This window comes from Triticum dicoccoides, chromosome 5A (genome assembly GCF_002162155.2).
Source record: "Triticum dicoccoides isolate Atlit2015 ecotype Zavitan chromosome 5A, WEW_v2.0, whole genome shotgun sequence".
NCBI classification, from domain to species: Eukaryota; Viridiplantae; Streptophyta; class Magnoliopsida; order Poales; family Poaceae; genus Triticum; species Triticum dicoccoides.
The window spans coordinates 539,589,639-539,614,699 of record NC_041388.1 but is presented as its reverse complement, the minus strand read 5'-3'; positions in this window follow the sequence as shown (position 1 = coordinate 539,614,699).

Here is a 25,061-nt window from a genome sequence, read left to right as displayed (position 1 = left end):
CCACATCTCATGTGGTGTCTTGTCTACGGATTTTGATGGTACCCTGTTAAGTGTGAAAGTTGCAGTTTCTAGAGCGTATCCCCAGAATGACAAGGGTAAATCCGACTTGCTCATCATAGATCGAACCATGTCCAACAAGGTACGATTCCTCCGTTCCGATACACCATTTCTCTGTGGCATACCCGGAGGTGTGAGCGAGGTACTATACCTCTGCTTTTCAGATGATCATCAAACTCCTGGCTCATGTACTCACCTCCATGATCAGATCGTAGAAGTTTTATAGTCTTGCCGAGCTGATTCTCAACCTCGTTTTTAAACTCTTTGAACTTTTCAAAAGTCTCTGACTTGTGCCTCATCAAATAGATATATCCATATCTACTCAAGTCGTCGGTAAAAGTCACGAAGTACTGATAGCCACCTCTAGCAGTTGTGCTCATTGGTCCACACACATCACTGTGTATCAGTTCCAACATCTCGGATGCCCTCTCACAACTTTTTGCGAAAGGAGACTTAGTCATCTTGCCGAGCAAGCATGATTCGCATGTCTTGAATGACCCAAAGTCGGTCGAAGTTAGGAGTCCATCATCATGGAGCTTCTTCATGTGTTTCAGACTAATGTGTCCAAGCCGGCAATGCCAGAAGTATGTTAGATTTATCTCATCAGGCTTATGCCTCTTGACATTCATGTTATAGACCGGTTCCTGTTCTAGATTCAATATAAATAACCCATCAATGATGGGTGCATAGCCGTGGAACATACCATTCAAATAAATCGAACAACCATTGTCCTTTAGATTGAATTCATAACCCTGACTCATCAAGCACGAGGCAGAAATAATGTTCCAACTAAGTACAGAAATGTAATAACAATTATTCAATTCCAAAATAAATCCAGAAGGAAGCTGGAGCTGCATCGTGCCGACCTCCAATGCATCAACTCTTGCTTTGTTGCCGACCCTGATGTCAATCTCCCCTTGCGCCACACGCCTAGTTCTTACCAGCCCCTGCATCGAGCTGCAAATGTGAACAACCGATCCGGTATCAAATACCCAAGAGCTGCTAGGTATGTTAGCAAGGTAAATGTCTATAACATATGCAACAAGTGTACCTTTGCCTGAAGCAGCATTCCCGGCCTTCTTGCCATGCTCTGCAAGCCACTTGCTACAGTTCCTCTTCCAGTGACCAGTTTCCTTGCAATGATAGCAAATGGTCTTTGAGTCTGGTCCAGACTTCGGCGCAGCGGCGGAGGTTACCGTCTCCGTGCCCTTTGCCTTAGCCTTTTTCTTAGACCAACTCTTTTTGAACTTAGCTGATTTCTGCACCATCAACACTTGATGCGTGCCTTTCTTAATATCCTGCACTGCCACTTTGAGCATCCCATGCAATTCAGTGAGCTTCTTATCCATGCCATGCATATGATAGTTCGAGATGAACATCCCATAGCTGGGCGGAAGAGAACCCAGAACTGCATCAGTAGCCAGCTCATCCAAGAGTGGGAAACCCAACCGATCCAAAGCTTGCACATATCCGATCATCTTGATCACATGCGGGCTCAGTGGATCACCTTCCTTCAGCTTACAATCCATCAAGGATCGCCAGACGTTGAACCTTTCGGTCCTAGCCTGCACCTGAAACATGCTCTTGAGACTCTCGATCATATCGAAAGCCCCAACGTCTTCAAAATGCTGCTGCAAATCGGGATCCATACAAGCCAGCATGAGGCAGCTAATCTCGTTTGATTCATCAACGAGTTTATGGTAGGCATTCTTGGTTGTGGTACTAGCATTATCAACAGGTTCCTCTGGAAGCGGATCCTCTAGAACATGTTCCTTTTTATCATGCTTGAGAACAATTCTCAAATTTCTATACCAGGTAGTAAAGTTTGTTCCATTTAGTTTATCCTTTTCCAGAATTGATTTCAATGCAAAGTTGGGTTGAGCAGGTGGTGCCATTGATCTACAACAGCAAATATGCAATCGTTAAGCAATGTGTTTATGTAGAGTAATTCTAGCCTTAAACAGAAATACTCCCACTGAAGTCAGCATCCCTTCGCAAACTCTCAGTGATTCAGGATCCGACTAGCCCATGCGACTAGTGAGCTTTAGCATCACTGCTAGACAACATGCCTATACGGTAAGCAACTCCTTGCTAATCGTATCTCTATACGACTCCTGTCGGTCGGGTAGGTATCTCATACCCCGGCTCCCGACCTCTTTTGCCACAAGGCCCAAAACCGTTTTGATAGCCTTGTCAAGTTAACCTAATGCAGTGCATGTCCGTGTCCGACACGAACCCTTCAGTTCAAGGACACCTAGCAGCACCCCAATTTTATTTGCCCACTACTAGACGTACTTGACGTGCGAAGGTGCAACATCGGGAATGGCAATTTACTTGATATTCATGAGAGATCTTTCTACCATTCAAACATGCATAGAAACAAACAAGCATAGCAATCACAAGTAAAACATATATTGTGAAATAGTATGGCTCCTTCATGGATGTTCTTCCAGGTCGGCTCCAACTCCGATAACCATCTAGAAACTCCATCTTGTTTGTCATGCCGGGCCACCAAGCCGCCAACCTGATCTCTATTATCCAACTACTACAACTAGTAATGAATTTTACATAGAGTCATAAGTCGACACACATGTCGTTATACAATATAACGACATCACTTTGGCTCCTGCCGGCTGACAAACATGACACGCAGGCAACGTATAATTTACACACATGCATCACATACACATGAGCTATACTATTCACATCAAACCTGCAAAACAAAGTTACGCATAGAATCACATTCTACCAGTTTGAGTGATTGTGTACAAAATTCCCCTCGCGGGTGCGGGCAATGCCCGACGTTTTCGGAAATCACAGATCACATCTGAACTCCGATCACGCCGAATTCTCTGATCTAACCGATCTTATCGATCATCGCAAGCCCGATTCAGATTTACATTTCACTGTTAACCCCGATGGCGGATACCGACCGGTAGGGGTAGGTTGTGTCACGACCTCATCGACTCAGATCAACAGAAAACATAGCCACATCGATCCCCATGTGCAGTTGATCTCATCAACCGTGCACACAACCGATCTTCTCAACGACAACAGATCTCATCTATCGCCTCCACATATCTAATATGCATATGATCTGAATCCAAATCCTATAGCAGAGGCTCTAATACCACTGTTGGGTTCTATGGTAGGGTGCGTCGATTGCAAATTAAAATTTTCCTACACGCAGAACAACCAAGAACATGCTACGAGAGATGGATCACAGTTCATTACCACTAGACGCGCAGTGCCGTGCAGCGGAATAAGAGTTGGGGTAGCGTGTCCGCGTGGATCATCTCCTCCTCGTCCGATCTCCCTCGTACAGCCGGTAGTCGGTTCCCACATACAGGTTCGCCGGAGCAGCACAAGTGCACCCGCCTCTAACGATATCCGCGCGTGCAGGAGGAACGTCGTGCAACGGACTGCTAGGTCCGATCACACAACCGGCGGCGAGTGGAGGTGTCTATTCGCACCACATGCAAGCCCTAGTGACAGCGCCGAAGCGATCATCCGCGTGAGTGTGCGACACCTCCACTTTATATAGGCGTCCGTCACGGGCTCAACACTTGGGCCTCGCACGGACCCTAAAGCCCATAAGTCTACTTGGCCACAATCTGAATACAGCTTGGATCACATCCGACCAGTGTCCTCGGATCCGACCTCGTAGGTTCCTTCCCTTAAGTGCGTGACCCCTTAGGTTCAAGCCGGCTTGGTCGCAGTTCGGATCACCTCTGAACTGCACAGTTGGTAGCGGCCTCTAGCAAGGCATGCCGAACACCAAACAGACTATGAAGCTAGTTAAGCGAACCTGTACATCATACTTCCATTCCTTTTGCCACACGATATATGTTGTCGGGCTCAAGGCGAGTCTGTCATCCTTGTGCTAGCCCGACCTCTTTCTCATTCCAATGATGTCGACCAGAAACCGGATTATCTCATAATCCTTGTCGCATGGCCATGCTTATCTTGGTCGACTCACACGAGGGGCCCAGAGTATATCTCTCCTGATCGGAGGGGCAAATCCCATCCTGCTCGACCATGTCTCGCAGCATGGGTCTGGACAAGCCCGAAACCTACCTTTGTAACTACCCAGTTACGGAGTAGCGTTTGGTCGGCCCAAAGCAAGTCTGTCACCATCCCGAGTACGTGTGTCAGCTCAGGTCTAGGACATAGAACATATGTTGTACTAGAGACTCACAGATGACATATCGCTGCAGCTCATAGTTGGGTCTGTCCGACTTGGACCTTATCTCGACTCGGATCCGACTACGTCGAATCCGACCAGATCCTTCCAAGTCCATATTATTCGGTTGGCATCCAGTGCTCCATGGCTAGTGAGACCAAGCCATCGCCCGTGTCATATGCTAGTCTAGTTGGCTGCGCGTCCACACAGCCCTTTCGACTAGGGACCTTTTAGGACAGTCATCATACAATGCATAGTCCCACAAACAAGTCACGTACTTGCTGATACAAATCATTAATAATGTCCAAGGACTATATTTATTCATAAACACATAGGAAATATCATCATACATGATTGCCTCTAGGGCATATCTCCAACAGTTTAGTGCGCCATGCTTTACGGCTTAGAATCGGGGCTCCAAAGGCATTTTGAATGCCATGGAACATATGAGATGTTCTAAGAGCTGAAATTGGTAATTCAGGATCATGCCCGTGTTGAGATGTATGAGACCTCTGACAAGTTCTTTGCCTACAAGTTGGAGGAGAATAGCTCAGCCAGTGGGCATGTGCTCAGAATGTCTGGGTAGTACAATCGCTTGAATCAAGTTGGAGCTAATCTTCCAGATAAGATAGTGATTGATAATGACCCACACGTATAGGGGATCTATCGTAGTCCTTTCGATAAGTAAGAGTGTCGAACCCAACAAGGAGCAGAAGGAAATGATAAGCGGTTTTCAGCAAGGTATTCTCTGCAAGCACTGTAATTATCGGTAACAGATAGTTTTGTGATAAGCTAATTGGTAACGAGTAACAAGTAACAAGTGTAAATAAAGTGCAGCAAGATGGCCCAATCCTTTTTGTAGCAAAGGACAAGCCTGGACAATTTCTTATATAGAGAAAAGCGCTCCCGAGGACACATGGGGATTATCATCAAGCTAGTTTTCATCACGTTCATATGATTCGCGTTCGGTACTTTGATAATTTGATATGTGGGTGGACCGATGCTTGGGTGCTGTCCTTACTTGGACAAGCATCCCACTTATGATTAACCCCCATTTCCAGCATCCGCAACTACAACAGAAGTATTAAGGTAAACCTAACCATAGCATGAAACATATGGATCCAAATCAGCCCCTTAGGAAGCAACGCATAAACTAGGGTTTAAGCTTCTGTCACTCTAGCAACCCATCATCTACTTATTACTTCCCAATGCCTCCCTCTAGGCCCAAACAATGGTGAAGTGTCATGTAGTCGACGTTCACATGACACCACTAGAGCGATGACAAAATACATCTCATCAAAATATCGAACGAATACCAAATTCACATGACTACTAATAGCAAGACTTCTCCCATGTCCTCAGGAACAAACGTAACTACTCACAAAGCATATTCATGTTCATAATCAGAGGGGTATTAATATGCATAATGGATTTGAACATATGATCTTCCACCAAGTAAACCAACTAGCATGAACTACAAGGAGTAATCAACACTACTAGCAACCCATAGGTACCATTCTGAGGTTTGGATACAAAGACAGGATACAAGAGATGAACTAGGGTTTGGGATGAGATGGTGCTGGTGAAGATGTTGATGGAGATTGACCCCCTCCCAATGAGAGGATCGTTGGTGATGATTTCCCCCTCCCGGAGGGAAGTTTCCCCGGCAGAACAGCTCCGCCGGAGCCCTAGATTGGTTCCGCCAAGGTTCTGCCTTGTGGCGGCGGAGTCTCGTCCTGAAAGCTTGCTTATAATTTTTTCCTCGACGAAAGACTCCATATAGCTGAAGATGGGCATCGGAGGGCCACCAGGGGGCCCACGAGACAGGGGGCGCGCCCAGGGGGTAGGGCGCGCCCCCATCCTCATGGTTGGTGGGTGGCCCCCCTCTGGTACTTCTTGCGCTCAGTATTTTTTATATATTCTGGAAATAACTTTCGTGAAGTTTCAGGACTTTTGGAGCTGTGCAGAATAGGTTTATAATATTTGCTCCTTTTCCAGCCCAGAATTCCAGCTGCCGGCATTCTCCCTCTTTATGTAAACCTGGTAAAACAAGAGAGAATAGGCATAAGTATTGTGACATAATGTGTAATAACAGCCCATAATGCAATAAATATCGATATAAAAGCATGATGCAAAATGGACGTATCAACTCCCCCAAGTTTAGACCTTGCTTGTCCTCAAGCGAAAGCCGAAATCGAAAAATATGTCCACATGTTTAGAGATAGAGGTGTCGATAAAAATAAAATACGGTCATGAGGGCATCATGATCATTCTTAGAACAACAACATATATATATATATATTGTCATATGATCTCTTATGCTAAAGTAACAATTCAATCACAATTTCAAGTATGAATCATAAACTTCATTGAGAACCAACAAACTCTAATCTTGGTCATTGAGGCAATTGCAATTTACCATAACATAGGAAAGAGTCAATATAAGAGCTTTTCAGCAAGTCCACATACTCAACCATCATTTAGTCTTTCACAATTGCTAACACTCATGCAATATTTATAGGTATGGAGTTTTAATCAGACACAGAGAAAGATAGGGGCTTATAGTTTTGCCTCCCAATGTTTTACCTCAAGGGTAATGTCAACCATAATAGTTCATGAAAACTCACATCCAATTAGCAACATATATCTGGATCTTTCCAACACATTGTGCTTGCCAAAGGATAAAATGTAAAAGGAAAGGTGAAGATCACCATGACTCTTATATAAGGTAGAAGATAAAAGTAAAATATAGGCCCTTCGCAGAGGGAAGGAGAGGTTGTCATGCGCTTTTTGGTTGGATGCACAAAATCTTAATGCAAAAGAACGTCACTTTATATTGCCACTTGTGATATGGACCTTTATTATGCAGTCCGTCGCTTTTATTTCTTCCATATCACAAGATCGTATAAAGATTATTTTCTCCACATTAATAAGTCATACATATTTAGAAGGCAATTTTTATTGCATGCACCGATGACAACTTACTTGAAGGATCTTACTCAATCCATAGGTAGGTATGTTGGACTCTCAAGGCAAAAACGGGTTTAGGGATATTTGGAAGCACAAGTAGTATCTCTACTTGGTGCAAAGAAATTGGCTATCATGAGAGGGAAAGGAAAGCTCAACATGTTGGACGATCCATGACAATATAATTTATCTCAGATGTAAGAAAACATACCCATTACGTTGTCTTCCTTGTCCAACGTCAACTCTTAGCATGTCATACTTTAATGAGTGCTCACAATCATAAAAGATGTCCAAGATAGTATATTTATATGTGAACCTCTCTTTCATTATTACTTCCTATTCATTGCAATGATGACCAAAACTATGTTTGTCAACTCTCAACAACTTTTATTCATCATACTATTTATATATGAGCTCATTACTTTCCATAAGATCCATATGATCTCTTTGTTTCTTTTTATTTCTTCCCTTATTTTATTCCCTCAAGATCATAGCAAAATAATAAAGTCCTTGACTCAACACTAATCTTTATTATATATAGCTCACGGACTCGATTACATAGAGGGATCATAAAGCAAAACTCACAACTAGATCATACTAAAACTTTATTCTACTAGATCAAGATATTATCAAAAGGATCAAACTAAGAAAAACGGTAAAGATAAAAACGATGGTGATATGATACCAGGGCACTCCCCCAAGCTTGGAAGTTGCCAAGGGAAGTGCCCATACGAGATACTCAATTCTTCTTTGTTGGTGAAGAAGGTGATGGTTTTATTGATGGCGTAGGCTTCTTCCTTAATTTGCGCTTGAGGACAGAACTTTGATCCCTTAGGTCATCGATCTCCTGCTCAAGGCTTAATATCTTCTTGCATAATTCCTGTTTGTTTTCCTACAGGAGGCGAAAAGGGATAAACTCGATCTTAGGTTTCTTTGCTCTATCAGGGAGGATTGACTTTTTAAACTCCACATGCATGTCTCCAGGTTGAGGTAATGGGACTTCATCTTCATCTGAGCTCGTCTCCTCCTTTCCCTTGGGTTCATAGTCCTCTTCTTCTTCCGTAGTCCAACCACAATGCTCCACGTCCCCATAGACCTTAGGATCTGCAAGGTAATCAGCCACATAGCTTTCTCCTTCCGAATCCTGGGACGATATATTGCTCTAATCTGCAGGAGGAACAACTCGAAACAAAGAACAAGGGATATTTGCATGATACGGTGGTCAAAACCTTTGGGAGATTATATAATGAATTTTTACCGACCAAAAGAAGTATCGTGCAAGAAAACAGAGTCCGGAGAGCACACGAGGTGCCCACAAGGCAGAGCCTCCCACCCTCGTGGAAGCCTCGTGTCCTTCCTGGACTGCTTCTTATTTTCCTATTTTTCTAAATATTCCAAAACAGAGAAAAATTGCCATTAGAACTGTTTTGGAGTCGGTTTACTTACCGTACTACATACCTATTCCTTTTCGGAGTTTGAAATGTTCTGGAAAGTGTCCCTTATGTATTCCTCCGGGGTTACGGTTTCAATAATATTGGTTCAACATTTATGGGATTACCTGAGATATAATGTTTGATTCTTTGACCGTTCACCACCTTTGGATTTATGCCTTCAAAGTTGTTGATTTTTATGGCACCGGAACGATAGACCACCTCGATAACGTAAGGACCTTCCCATTTAGAGAGAAGTTTTCCTGCAAAAAATCTTAAACGAGAGTTGTATAACAATACATAATCACCTACATTGAACTCACGCTTTTGTATCCTTTTATCATGCCATCTTTTAACTTTTTCTTTAAAGAGTTTGGCATTCTCATAGGCTTGGGCTCTCCACTCATCAAGTGAGCTAATGTCAAATAACCTCTTCTCATCGGCAAGTTTGAAATCATAATTGAGCTCTTTAATGGCCCAATATGCCTTATGTTCTAGCTCAAGAGGTAAATGACATGCTTTACCATAAACCATTTTATACGGAGACATACCCATAGGATTTTTATATGCAGTTCTATAGGCCCATAATGCATCATCAAGTTTCTTGGACCAATTCTTTCTAGATCTATTAAAAGTCTTTTGCAAAATTAATTTGAGCTCTCTGTTACTCAATTCTACTTGACCACTAGACTGTGGGTGATAAGGAGATGCAATTCTATGATTAACGTGATACTTAGCAAGCATTTTACGAAAGGCACCATGAATAAAATGTGAACCACCATCAATCATTAAATATATAGGGACTCCAAACCTCGGGAAAATAACTTCTTTAAGCATCTTAATAGAGGTGTTATGATCAGCACTACTAGTTGGAATAGCTTCTACCAACTTAGTAACATAATCGACAGCGACAAAAATATGTGCATACCCGTTAGAGGAGGGAAACGGTCCCATATAATCAAAGCCCCACACATCAAATGGTTCAATAACAAATGAATAATTCATAGGCATTTCTTGACGTCTACTAATATTACCAATTCTTTGACATTCATCACAAGACAAGACAAACTTACAGGCATCTTTGAAGAGTGTAGGCCAATAAAAACCGGATTCCAATACCTTATGTGCAGTTCTATCTCTAGCATGGTGTCCTCCATAAGCCTCAGAGTGACACTTGCCTAAGATATGTTCCTGGTCATCCTCAGGTACACAACGTCTAATAACACCATCCACTACTTCTTTATAAAGGTGTGGGTCATCCCAAAAGTAATGTCTTAAATCATAGAAGAACTTTTTCTTTTGCTGGTAAGTGAGACTAGGTGGTATAAATTTAGCAACAATATAATTAGCATAATCAGCATACCTTGGAGCATTACGAGAAGCATTTATGACATTTAATTATTCATCAGGAAAGCTATCATCAATAGGTAGCGGGTCACCAAGAACATTCTCTAACCTAGACAAGTTGTCTGCAACGGGGTTCTTAGCTCCCTTTCTATCAATAATATGCAAATCAAAATATTGTAGAAGGAGAACCCATCTAATAAGTCTAGGTTTAGCATCTTTCTTTTCCATAAGGTATTGAATAGCAGCATGATCAGTGTGAATAGTTACTTTAGAATCAACAATATAAGGTCTGAACTTATCACATGCAAAAACAACTGCTAAAATATCTTTATCAGTAGTAGCATAATTTCTCTGGGCATTGTCTAGAGTTTTACTAGCATACTGAATAACATTTAATTTCTTATCAACTCTTTACCCTAGAACAGCATCTAAAGCATAATCACTAGCATCACACATAATTTCAAAGGGTAAATTCCAATCAGGTGGCTGAACAATAGGTGCAGAAATCAATGCTTTCTTAAGTATTTCAAATGCTTCTACGCAATCATCATCAAAGACAAAAGGAATATCTTTTTGTAATAGATTAGTTAGAGGCCAAGAAATTTTTGAGAAGTCCTTAATGAACCTCCTATAAAAACCAGCGTGACCGAGGAAGCTTCTTATACCTTTAATGTCCTTGGGACATGGCATATTTTCAATAGCATCAACTTTAGCTTTATCAACTTCAATGCCCCTTTTAGAAATTTTATGCCCCAAGACAATACCTTCATTAACCATAAAGTGGCATTTCTCCCAATTCAGAACAAGATTAGTTTCTTCACATCTCTGCAAAACTCAATCAAGGTTGCTCAAGCAATCATCAAAAGAGGATCCATAAACAGAGAAATCTTCCATCAAAACCTCACATATCTTTTCACAAAAGTCAGAAAATATAGCCATCATGCATCTTTGAAAGGTAGCAGGTGCATTACATAAACCAAAAGGCATACGTCTATAAGCAAAAGTACCGAAAGGGCAAGTAAAAGTGGTCTTTGCTTGATCATTAGTTGACACAGGTATTTGAGAAAAACCGGAGTAAGCATCTAGAAAACAAAAATGTGTATGTTTGGATAATCTTTCTAGCATTTGATCAATAAAAGGCAAAGGGTAATGATATTTTTTAGTTGCTTTATTTAATTTGCGGAAATCCATTACCATCCTATAACCTGTAATAATTCTTTGTGGGATCAATTCATCTTTATCATTAGGAACAACAGTAATACCTCCCTTCTTAGGGACACAATGGACATGACTTACCCACTGACTATCAGCAACGTGATAAATTATACCTGCCTCAAGGAGCTTTAATATTTCCTTTCTTACTACTTCTTTCATCTTAGGATTCAGCCGTCACTGGTGATCAAGAACTGGTTTGGCATCTTTCTCCAAATTTATTTTGTGTTGACATAGAGTGGGACTAATGCCCAAGATCATCAAGAGTATATCCAATAGAAGCACAGTGCTTCTTCAGAGTTTTCAATATTTTTTCTTCTTCATGCTCTGAAAGGTTAGCACTAATAATAACAGGGTATATCTTCTTTTCATCAAGATAAGCACATTTAAGAGTACCAGGTAATGGTTTAAGCTCAAACACGGGATCACCCTTGGGTGGAGGAGGATCCCCTAGGATTTCAACATGCAAATTGTGTTTCAGAATGGGTCCTTGTTTAAAGAAAACTTCATCTATTTCCCTTCTTTCATTCATAAACATATCATTCTCATGGTCTAGCAAATATTGTTCTAAAGGATCATTAGGAGGCACAACAATAGAAGCAAGACCAATAATTTCATCTTTCTAGGCAATTCTTCATAACGGGGTTGTCTATGAAATTCAGAAAAATTAAACTCATGAGACATATCATCCAAACCAATAGTAACAACATCCTTCTTGCAATCTATCTTAGCATTAACAGTATTCAAGAAGGGTCTACCAAATATAATGGGACAAAAGCTATCTTGAGGGGAACCAAGAACAAGGAAATCAGCAGGATATTTAGCCTTCCCACACAAGACTTCAATGTCTCTAACAATCCCAATTGGTGAAATAGTATCTCTATTAGCAAGCTTAATGGTAACATCGATATCTTCTATCTCAGCTTGTGCAATATCATGCATAATTTCTTTGTATAAGGAAATAGGTATTGCACTATTACTAGCACCCATATCACACACGCCATGATAACAATGATTTCCTATTTTAACATAAATAATAGGCATGCCTACCACATTCCTATGTTTATCTTTAGCACCAGGTTTAGCAATTCTAGCAGTCTCATCACAGAAGTAAATAACATGCCCATCAATATTATCGGCCAAGGGATCTTTAATGATAGCAATATTAGGTTCAACTTTAACTTGCTCAGGAAGTGTATAAGTTCTAATATTAGTTTTACGAACCATAGTTGAAGCTTTAGCATGATCCTTTATTCTAACAGGGAAAGGCGGTTTCTCAACATAAGCTATGGGAACAACAGGAAAGTGATAGTATTTTCTTCAACTTTAATAGGTGCAACTACTTTTACTTCAATGGGAGGATTATATTTAAACCACTTCTCATTTGGGAGATCAACATGAGTAGCAAATGATTCACAGAAAGAAGCTACTATCTCAGAGTCAAGTCCATATTTAGTGCTAAATTTACGGAAAACATTGGTATCCATAAAAGATTTAACACAATCAAACTTAGGTGTTATACCCGACTCCTTACCTTCATCGAGATCCCAATCTTCAGAGTTGCGTTTAATTCTCTCCAATAAATTCCACTTGAATTCAATAGTCTTCATCAAAAAGGAACTAGTACAAGAAGTATCGAGCATGGAGCGATTGTTGTCACAAAGCCGAGCATAATTTTTTTGAATAATCATTTCTCTTGAGAGCTCATGATTGGGACATGAATATAACATTGACTTAAGCCTCCCCCAAGCTTGAGCGATGCTTTCTCCTTCGCGAGGCCAAAAATTATATATATAATTACGATTAGGATGAACAAGATGCATAGGATAAAACTTTTGGTGAAATTCCAATTTCAATCGCTTATAGTCCAATGATCCCATATCATCACATAGCCTATACCATGTCAATGCATCTCACTTCAAATATAAAGGGAAGACCTTCTTCTTGATAACACCATCGGGCATACCTGCAAGCTTAAATAATCCACAAACTTCATCCACATAGATTAAGTGTAAGTCGGGATTGCAATGTTCCATCTCCTGCAAAAGGATTAGCTAGCAGTTTCTCTATCATACCCGAAGGAATTTCGAAGTAAACATTTTCATTTTCAGTAGGTCCAGTAGGTTGAGGAGAAACTATTTGCTCTACAGGTCGGGGTGAAGATACCCCGAACAAGCCCCTCAAAGGATTACTTTCCATAGTAACAAGTGACAGTAAATTTCAGCACACTATATAAATTTTTCCTTACCAAATTCCACCTACCAAAGGTGCTTCACTCCCCGGCAACGGCGCCGGAAAAGAGTCTTGATGACCCACAAGTATAGGGGATCTATCATAGTCCTTTCGATAAGTAAGAGTGTCGAACTCAACGAGGAGCAGAAGGAAATGACAAGCGGTTTTCAGCAAGGTATTCTCTGCAAGCACTGAAATTATCGGTAACAGATAGTTTTGTGATAAGGTAATTGGTAATGAGGAACAAGTAACAAGTGTAAATAAAGTGCAGCAATATGGCCCAATACTTTTTGTAGCAAAGGACAAGCCTGGACAATTTCTTATATAGAGAAAAGCGCTCCCGAGGACACGTGGACCGGTGCTTGGGTGCTGTCCTTACTTGGACAAGCATCCCACTTATTATTAACCCCCATTGCAAGCATCCGCAACTACAACAGAAGTATTAAGGTAAACCTAACCATAGCATGAAGCATATGGATCCAAATCAGCCCCTTACAAAGCAACACATAAACTAGGGTTTAAGCTTATGTCACTCTAGCAGCCCATCATCTACTAATTACTTCCCAATGCCTCCCTCTAGGCCCAAACAATGGTGAAGTGTCATGTAGTCGATGTTCACATGACACCACTAGAGGGATGACAACATACATCTCATCAAAATATCGAACGAATACCAAATTCACATGACTACTAATAGCAAGACTTCTCCCATATCCTCAGGAACAAACGTAACTACTCACAAAGTATATTCATGTTCATAATCAGAGGGGTATTAATATGCATAATGGATCTTAACATATGATCTTCCACCAAGTAAACCAACTAGCATCAACTACAAGGAGTAATCAACACTACTAGCAACCCACAGGTACCAACCTGAGGTTTGGATACAAAGATTGGATACAAGAGATGAACTAGGGTTTGGGATGAGATGGTGCTGGTGAAGATGTTGATGGAGATTGACCCCCTCCCGATGAGAGGATCATTGGTGATGACGATGGTGATGATTTCCCCCTCTCGGAGGGAAGTTTCCCCGGCAGAACAGCTCCACCAGAGCCCTAGATTGGTTCCGCCAAGGTTCCACATCGTGGCGGCAGAGTATTGTCCTGAAAGCTTGCTTATAATTTTTTCCTTGATGAAAGACTCCATATAGCAGAAGATGGGCATCGGAGGGCCACCAGGGGGCCCATGAGGTAGGGGGCGCGCCCCCACCCTCGTGGCTGGTGGGTGGCCCCCCTCTGGTACTTCTTGCGCTCAGTATTTTTTATATATTCTGGAAATAACTTCTGTGAAGTTTCAGGACTTTTGGAGCTGTGCAGAATAGGTCTCTAATATTTGCTCCTTTTCCAGCCCAGAATTCCAGCTACCGGCATTCTCCCTCCTTATGTAAACCTTGTAAAATAAGAGAGAATAGGCATAAGTATTGTGACATAATGTGTAATAACAACCCATAATGCAATAAATATTGATATAAAATCATGATGCAAATGGACGTATCAATTGACAGAGTTCTCCAGTCACTATCACAAAGCTACTAGAGCACTACTATAGGATGCTGCTAACGCGACACTACGATCAGAGACCCTTCAACGAAACTGTGTGTGATGCAATAATCGCAAACGGTGGTGTAAAAAACTGTCAAAAAGGTGCAAAAAGTTGCGATGATGGATGCATCGACACGGTTTGGATTTTAGTTGTGTGTGCGATGCAGGGCATACGGTTCAGTTCAATTAACTGTTTGCGGTGAGGAGGAACAAAAGAAACAGGCGGCCAGATGAAGGTTTGTGCGATATACAACATACGGTTCACTCAGATGAACTGTTTGTGATTAGGCAACACAAAAGAAACGGTCAGCCATATCAAGGTGTGTGCGATATACGGCATGCGGTTCACTCGGATGAACTGTTTGTGTTGAGACAAGATAATAGAAATTGTTCAATATAACAAGATGTGTGTGATACGTGGCAAATAGGCCTGTAATTAGAAATGTGTGCGAAGACCGATAATAACACAGACTTGCTTCTAATAAGACGTATGTGATATGCTCTGTCTACACAACATCTATTGGCTATTGGGCAACGGGTGGTCATCCGGGTACGCAATAAGGATGCGAAGAGGCATCCTATATCAGCACGGACTAGTTGTTCCACCAATAGCTCATCTAAGAGAACTCTTAAGTTAACTGTGCTCAGGCTGGAGTAGCCATCAGATGGGTGATTGGATGGGAAGTTGTCTTGATGTTAAATTAACCGATGGGATGGGTCATAAGGTCAAATTAAATGACCTCTATGATCCATCCCATTAGTTAAATTAACCCTGAGGTCCTTGTATTTCTAACACATGTTAAAGAAGGTCTACCACATTACTTTTTGACAATGTGCGATATGTGGCATACAGTTGATCCATCCGACTTGTTTGTGATGGAATAAGCCATGTGTGTTGTGGGCAAACGTTTGCTAGTATACAACCATTTGCGATTGATGAATTCATCACCGACGGGTTCCCTAGTGTGGTCCGTGTTCATCTGATCATCATCTACTTCTTGTGCTAACTCGATGTTCCTTATATGCTAAGTTTCCATTAACTGATGGCGTTTTATGAACACGCCACCCATTTCCCGCCATTTTGTCACCTGTTTCCCGCCACCCAGTGATATTGCGCATAAACCTAGGCGGTGTGCGACGCACGGAGGCAACAAGCGCAGCCTGTAGAACATCCACCTTTTCCAAGCATCCCAACCACCAAAGCGCCGCCTCTGCCATCAACCTCGTCGACGAGGAAAATGAGCAGGCACCACGGCCTGTCAAGGCCGAGGCGCTCCCCGGCAACGCGATGGATGACGCCATGATTGATACGTCCATTTTGCATCATGCTTTTATATTGATATTTATCGCATTATGGGCTGGTATTACACATTATGTCACAATACTTATGCCTATTCTCTCTTTTTTACAAGGTTTACAAGAAGCAAATATTATAGACCTATTCTGCACAACTCCAAAAGTCCTGAAACTTCACGGGAGCACGTTTCAGAATATATAAAAAAATTGGGCGAAGAAAGTACCAGAGGGGCACCACCCACCATCCACGAGGGTGGGGGGCGCGCCCTACCCCCTGGGCGCACCCCTGCCTCATGGGCCCTCTGGGAGCCCTCTGATGCCCATCTTCTGCTATACGAGGTCTTTTGTCCAAAAAAATCATAAGCAAGCTTACGGGACGAAACTCCGCCGCCACGAGGCGGAACCTTGGCGGAACCAATCTAGGGCTCCGGTGGAGCTATTCTACCGGGGAAACTTCCCTTCGGGAGGGGTAAATCATCAGCATCGATCCTCTCATCGGGAGGGGGTCAATATCCATCAACATCTTCACCAGCACCATCTCATCTCAAACCCTAGTTCATCTCTTGTATCCAATCTTTGTCTCAAAACCTCAGATTGGTACCTGTGGGTTGCTAGTAGTGTTGATTACTCCTTGTAGTTGATGCTAGTTGGTTTATTCGGTGGAAGATCATATGTTCAGATCCTTTATGCATATTAATAACCCTCTCATTATGAACATGAATATGATTTGTGAGTAGTTACGTTTATTCCCGAGGACATGGGAGAAGTCTTGCTATAATTAGTCATGTGAATTTGGTATTCGTTCGATATTTTGATGAGATGTATGTTGTGTTTCCTCTAGTGGTGTCATGTGAACGTCGACTACATGACACTTCACCATTGTTTGGGCCTATAGGAAGGCATTGGGAAGTAATAAGTAGATGATGGGTTGCTAGAGTGACAGAAGCTTAAACCATAGTTTATGCGTTGCTTCGTAAGGGGCTGATTTGGATCCATATGTTTCATGCTATGGTTAGGTTTACCTTAATACTTCTTTTGTAGTTGCGGATGCTTGCAAGAGGGGTTAATCATAAGTGGGATGCTTGTCCAAGGAAGGGTGATACCCAAGCACCGGTCCACCCACATATCAAATTATCAAAGTACCAAACGCGAATCATATGAAGGTGATGAAAACTAGCTTGACGATAATTCGCATGTGTCCTCGGGAGCGCTTTCCTTTATATAAGAGTTTGTTCAGGCTTGTCCTTTGCTACAAAAAGGATTGGGCCATCTTGCTGCACCTTATTTACTTTTATTACTTGTTACCCGTTACAAATTACCTTATCACAAAACTATCTGTTACCGATAATTTCAGTGCTTGCAGAGAATACATTACTGAAAACTGCTTATCATTTCCTTCTACTCCTCATTGGGTTCGACACTCTTACTTATTGAAAGGACTATGATAGATCCCCTATACTTGTGGGTCATCAAGACTCTTTTCTGGCGCCGTTGCCGGGGAGTGAAGCGCCTTTGGTAGGTGGAATTTGGTAAGGAAAAATTTATATAGTGTGCTGAAATTTACTGTCACTTGTTACTATGGAACATAATCCTTTAAGGGGCTTGTTCGGGGTATATTCACCCCAACCATTAGAGAAAAGAGTTGCTCCTCAACCTACTGAACCTACTGAAATTTTTTACTTTGAAATTCCTTCGGGTATGATAGAGAAACTGCTAGCTAATCCTTTCATAGGTGATGGAACATTGCATCCCGATTTGCACCTAATCTATGTGGATGAAGTTTGTGGATTATTTAAGCTTGCAGGTATGCCCAAGGATGTTATCAAGAAGAAGGTCTTCCCTTTATCTTTGAAGGGAAATGCATTGACATGGTTTAGGCTATGTGATGATATGGGATCATGGAACTACAACCGATTGAAATTGGAATTTCATCAGAAGTTTAATCGTATGCATCTTGTTCATCGTGATCGTAATTATATATATAATTTTTGGCCTCGCGAAGGAGAAAGCATCACTCAAGCTTGGGGGAGGCTTAAGTCAATGTTATATTCTTGCCCCAATCATGAGCTTACAAGAGAAATTATTATTCAATATTTTTATGCTCGGCTTTCTCTCGATAATCGCTCCATGCTCGATACTTCTTGTACTGGCTCTTTTATGATGAAGACTATTGAATTCAAATGGGATTTATTGGAAAGAATTAGACGCAACTCTAAATATTGGGATCTTGAGAAGGTAAGGAGTCAGGTATAATACCTAAGTTTGATTGTGTTAAATCTTTCACGGATACCGATGCTTTCTATGAATTTAGCACTAAATATGGATTTGACTCTGAGATAGTAGCTTCTATTTGTGAATCCTTTTCTACTCATGTTGATCTCCCTAAGGAGAAGTGGTTTAAATATAATCCTCCCATTGAAGTAAAAGTAGTTGCACCTATTAAAGTTGAAGAAAAGACTATCACCTATAATAATTCTGTTGTTCCCACTGCTTATATTGAGAAACCACCTTTCCCTGTTAGAATAAAGGATCATGCTAAAGCTTCAATCATGGTTTGTAAGAGTAATACTAGAACACCTCCACCTTCTGAGCAAATTAAAGTTGAACCTAGTGTTGCTATGGTTAAAGATCTCTTTGCCGATAATATTGATGGGCATGTTATTTACTTTTGTGATGAAGCTGCTAGAATTGCTAGGCCCGATACTAAAAATAAACATAGACCTGTTGTAGGCATGCCTGTTATTTCTGTTAAAATAGGAGATCATTGCTATCATGGCTTATGTGATATGGGTGCTAGTGCAAGTGCAATACCTCATTCCTTATACAAAGAAATTATGCATGATATTGCACCTGCTGAGATAGAAGAGATTGATGTTACAATTAAACTTGCCAATAGAGACACTATTTCACCAGTTGGGATTGTTAGAGATGTTGAAGTCTTCTATGGGAAAGTTAAATATCCTGCTGATTTTCTTATTCTTGGCTCCCCACAAGATAACTTTTGTCCCATTATATTTGGTAGACCCTTCTTGAATACTGTTACTGCTAGTATCGATTGCAAAAAGGATGTTTTTACTATTGGTTTAGGGGATATGTCTCATGAGTTTAATTTTGCTAAATTTCATAGACAACCGCATGATAAAGAATTGCCTACTAAAGATGAAATTATTGGTCTTGCTTCTATTGCCGTGCCTCCTAATGATCCTTTAGAACAATATTTGCTCGACCGTGAAAATGACATGTTTATGAATGATAGAAGGGAAACAGATGAAGTATTCTTTAAACAGGGACCTATTTTGAAACACAACTTGCCTGTTGAAATTCTAGGGGATCCTCCTCCACCCAAGGGTGATCCCGTGTTTGAGCTTAAACCTTTACCTGATACTCTTAAATATGCTTATCTTGATGATAAAGAGATATATCCTGTTATTATTAGTGCTAACCTTTCAGAGCAAGAAGAAAAGAAACCATTGAAAACTCTTAAGAAGCACCATGCTGCTATTGGATATACTCTTGATGATCTTAAGGGCATTAGTCCCACTATATGCTAGCACAAAATAAAATTGGAGAAAGACACGAAACCGGTTGTTGATCACCAACGACGGTTAAATCCTAAGATGAAAGAAGTGCTAAGAAAAGAAATACTAAAGCTTCTGGAGGCAGGTATAATTTATCCTGTTGCTGATAGGCAGTGGGTCAGTCCTGTCCATTGTGTCCCTAAGAAGGGAGGTATTACTTTTGTTCCTAATGATAAAGATGAATTGATCCCACAAAGAATTGTCACAGGTTATCGAATGGTAATTGATTTTCACAAATTAAATAAAGCTACTAAAAAGGATCATTACCCTTTACCTCTTATTGACCAAATGCTAGAATATTATCCAAACATACACATTTTTGCTTTCTAGATGGTTATTCTGGTTTATCTCAAATACCTGTGTCAAAAGAGGATCAAGAAAAGATAACTTTTACTTGCCCTTTCGGTACCTTTGCTTATAGACATATGCCTTTTGGTTTATGCGATGCACCTACTACTTTTCAAAGATGCATGACTGCTATATTCTCTGACTTTTGTGAAAACATTGTTGAGGTTTTCTTGGATGATTTTGATACGTCTCCATCGTATCTACTTTTCCAAACACTTTTGCCCTTGTTTTCGACTCTAATTTGCATGATTTGAATGGAACTGACTCGGACTGACGCTGTTTTCAGCAGAATTACCATGGTGTTATTTATGTGCAGAAACAAAAGTTCTCGGAATGACCTGAAACTTCACGGAGCAACTTTTTGGAAAATATAAAAAATACCTGCAAAATATGAAGGCCAGGGGGCCCACCACCTGTCCATGAGGGTGGAGGGCGCGCCTGCCCCCCTAGGGCGCGCCCCCTACCTCGTGGGCCCCCTGGAGATCCTCCGACTCCAACTCTATATATTTGGTTTCGGGGAGAAAAAAATCAGAGAGAAGAATTCATCGCGTTTTACGATACGGAGCCGCCGCCAAGCCCTAAAACCTCTCGGGAGGGCTGATCCAGAGTCCGTTTGGGGCTCTAGAGAGGGGAATCCGTCACCATCGTCATCATCAACCATCCTCCATCACCAATTTCATGATGCTCACCGTCGTGCGTGAGTAATTCCATCATAGGCTTGCTAGACGGTGATGGGTTGGATGGGATCTATCATGTAATCGAGTTAGTTTTGTTAGGGTTTGATCCCTAGTATCCACTATGTTCTGAGATTGATGTTGCTATGACTTTGCTATGCTTAATGCTTGTCACTAGGGCCCGAGTGCCATGATTTGAGATCTGAACCTATTATGTTTTCATCCATATATGAGAGTTCTTGATCCTATCTTGCAAGTCTATAGTCACCTATTATGTGTTATGCTCCGTTAACCCCGAAGTGACAATAATCGGGATACTTACCGGTGATGACCGTAGTTTGAGGAGTTCATGTATTCACTATGTGTTAATGCTTTGTTCTGGTACTCTATTAAAAGGAGGCCTTAATATCCCTTAGTTTCCATAAGGACCCCGCTGCCACGGGAGGGTAGGACAAAAGATGTCATGCAAGTTCTTTTCTATAAGCACGTATGACTATATTCGGAATACATTCCTACATTATATCAATGAACTGGAGCTAGTTCTGTGTCACCCTAGGTTATGACTGTTACATGATGAACCGCATATGGCGTAATTCTCCATCACTGATCCATTGCCTATGAGCTTTCCATATATTGTTCTTCGCTTATTTACTTTTCCATTACTATTGCTATCATCACTACAAAATACCAAAAACATTACTTTTACTATCATTACCTTTTGCTACCGTTACCACTACTATCATATTACTTTGCTACTAAACACTTTGCTGCAGATATTAAGTTTCCAGGTGTGGTTGAATTGACAACTCAGCTGCTAATACTTGAGAATATTCTTTGGCTCCCCTTGTGTCGAATCAATAAATTTGGGTTGAATACTCTACCCTCGAAAACTATTGCGATACTTGTGGGTTATCAAGACTAATTTCTGGCGCCGTTGCCGGGGAGCATAGCTCTATTCCTTGAGTCACTTGGGATTTATACCTGCTTATCATTATGAAGAACTTGAGAGATCCAACAACCAAGATTTATCCCTCAACTAAGAGGGGAGGTAAGGAACTGCCTTCTAGCTCTGCACTTGATTCACCTTCTGTTTTGAGTAAGCTTGCGACACCTAAACCTGCTTCTGCTATTCGATCTGATATGTCACATGTTATTGATGATGCCACTTCTGCTATGCATGATACGTATGATGAAACTACTTCTATGCTTGATACTACTGTGCCACTTGGTGAATTTCTTGATGAACAACTTGCTAGGGCTAGAGAGAATGAAAATATTGAATCTGATAATACTGATGAAAGTGATGACGAAGATTCACCTATTATTACTAAGGGTTATGTTTTTGAGAAAGAAGCTTCTTTAGCTATTTTAGCTTGCAAAGATAGATACGAACTTAAGAGGTTATTAGCTAAATGGAATAAGCAATCTCTAAATGCTAGAATGAAACCTGACCCTGCTTTTGCTACTTCACCTGTCTGTGTTACTGATAAGGATTATGAATTCTCTGTTGATCTTGATATAATTACTTTAGTTGAATCCGATCCTTGTCATGGCTATGAATCTGAAACTGTTGTGGCACATCTTACTAAATTAAATGATATAGCTACCCTGTTCACTAAAGATGAGAGAACTCGCTACTTTTATATCCTTAAAATATTTCCGTTCTCATTAAAGGGTGATGCTAAGATATGGTTTAATTCTCGTGATCCTGGTTGTGTGCGTAGTCCCCAGGATATGATTTATTACTTCTCTGCTAAATATTCCCCTGCTCATAGGAAACAAGCTGCTTTAAGGGATATATATATATATATATAATTTTGTGCAAATTGAAGAAGAGAGTCTCCCACAAGCTTGGGGGAGGCTTCTTCAATTACTTAATGCTTTGCCTGATCATCCTCTTAAGAAAAATGAAATACTTGATATCTTTTATAATGGACTAACCGATGCCTCCGGAGATTACCTGGATAGTTGTGCTGGTTCTGTTTTCAAGGAAAGAACACCAGATGAAGCTGAAATTTTATTGAATAATATGTTGACAAATGAAAATAATTGGATACCTCCGGAGCCAATTCCTGAGCCTATTCCTAAACCAACTCCGAAGAAGAGAGGTATTCTATTTTTTAGTCCTGAAGATATGCAAGAGGCAAAGAAATCTATGAAAGAAAAAGGTATTAAAGCTGAAGATGTTAAGAATTTACCTCCTATTGAAGAAATACACGGTCTTAATTTACCACATGTTGAAGAAACGTATGATCTTAATCCATTACCTATTGAAGAAACTCATGGTCTTGATAACCCGACACAGGTAGTAAAGGTAAATTCTCTCTATAGATATGATAAAGCTGAAATCCCATTTACTAAATTTGCTAGCCCATGCTTAGATGAGTTTGATAAATTTATGGCTAGGCAAGAAGATTTTAATGCTTATTTTGGTAGACAATTGAAATACAATTCAAATATGCTTGAACACTTGGGTGATTATATGGCTAATGTTAAAAGTGAACTAAAACTTATTAGTAAACATGCTTCTATGGTTACCACTCAAGTAGAACAAGTACTTAAAGCTCAAAATGATTTGCTCAATGAATTGAATAGTAAGAATAATGATAATGCTGTTAGAGTGGCTACTAGAACTGGTAGAATGACTCAGGAACCTTTATATCCTGAAGGTCACCCTAAGAGAATTGAGCAAGATTCTCAGAGAAATAATGTAGATGCACCTAGTCCTTCTAAAAGGACGAAAAAGAAAAATGATAGGACTTTGCATGGTTCTAGTGAACCTATTACTGAAACACCTGAGAATCCAAATGATATTTCTATCTCTGATGCTGAAACACAATATGGTAATGAACCTAAAACTAGTGATAATGTTAATGATAATGTTCATGATGATGCTCAACCTAGTAATGATAATGATATAGAAATTGAACCTGCCATTGATCTTGATAACCCACAATCAAAGAATCAACATTATGATAAGAAAGGCTTTGTTGCTAGAAAACATGGTAAAGAAAGAGAGCCTTGGGTTCAGAAACCCATGCCTTTTCCTCCAAAACCATCCAAGAAAAAGGATGATGAGGATTTTGAGCGCTTTGCTGAAATGATTAGACCTATCTTTTTGCGTATGCAATTAACTGATATGCTCAAAATGAATCCTTATGCTAAGTATACGAAAGAAATTGTTACTAATAAAAGAAAGATACCGGAAGCTAAAATTTCCACCATGCTTGCTAATTATACTTTTAAGGGTGGAATACCAAAGAAACTTGGAGATCCAGGAGTATCCACTATACCATGCTCCATGAAAAGAAACTATGTTAAAACTGCTTTATGTGATCTTGGAGCCGGTGTTAGTGTTATGCCTCTCTCTTTATATCGTTGACTTGATTTGAATAAGTTGACACCTACTGAAATATCTTTGCAGATGGCTGATAAATCAACTGCTATACCTGTTGGTATTTGTGAGGATGTGCCTGTTGTAGTTGCGAACGTTACTATTTTAACGAACTTTGTTATTCTTGATATTCCCGAGGACGATAGTATGTCTATTATTCTTGGAAGACCTTTCTTGAACACTGCAGGGGCTGTTATTGATTGCACTAAAGGCAATGTCACTTTTCATGTTAATGGTAATGAGCATACGATACATTTTCCGAGGAAACAACCTCAAGTTCATAGTATCAACTCTATTGGAAAAATTCCATCGATTATATTTGGAGGTTTTGAATTTCCTCTTCCTACTGTCAAGAAGAAATATGATATTCTTATTATTGGGGATGTGCATATCCCCGTTGAGGTAACATAGTGTTATTCGAAATTTCTCCGGTTCCATGTTATTCGGAATGAGTTTGTTAACAAGACCTGATCAACCTTGTTAGTGGATTCCTTTTGATGATCATGAGATGGATGAAACTAGAAGGCACAACCTTCTGTACCACACTTTTACTTTCTGTTATTTATTTTACATAAAATAAAAATAGTATTTTTCTATCTGTTATCTGATTATCCGTGCAATATAAAAATAACCCAAAAATAAAAGTTCTCCAAATGCCCTGAAATTTAAATATGATATTTTCTAGAATATTTGAGAATATTTGGCACTGAGAACACAGCAGGGGGGGGGGGTCACCCACCTGCCCAGGAGGGTGGAGGGTGCGCCCTACCTCCCTGGGCGCGCCCCCTCCCTCGTGGGC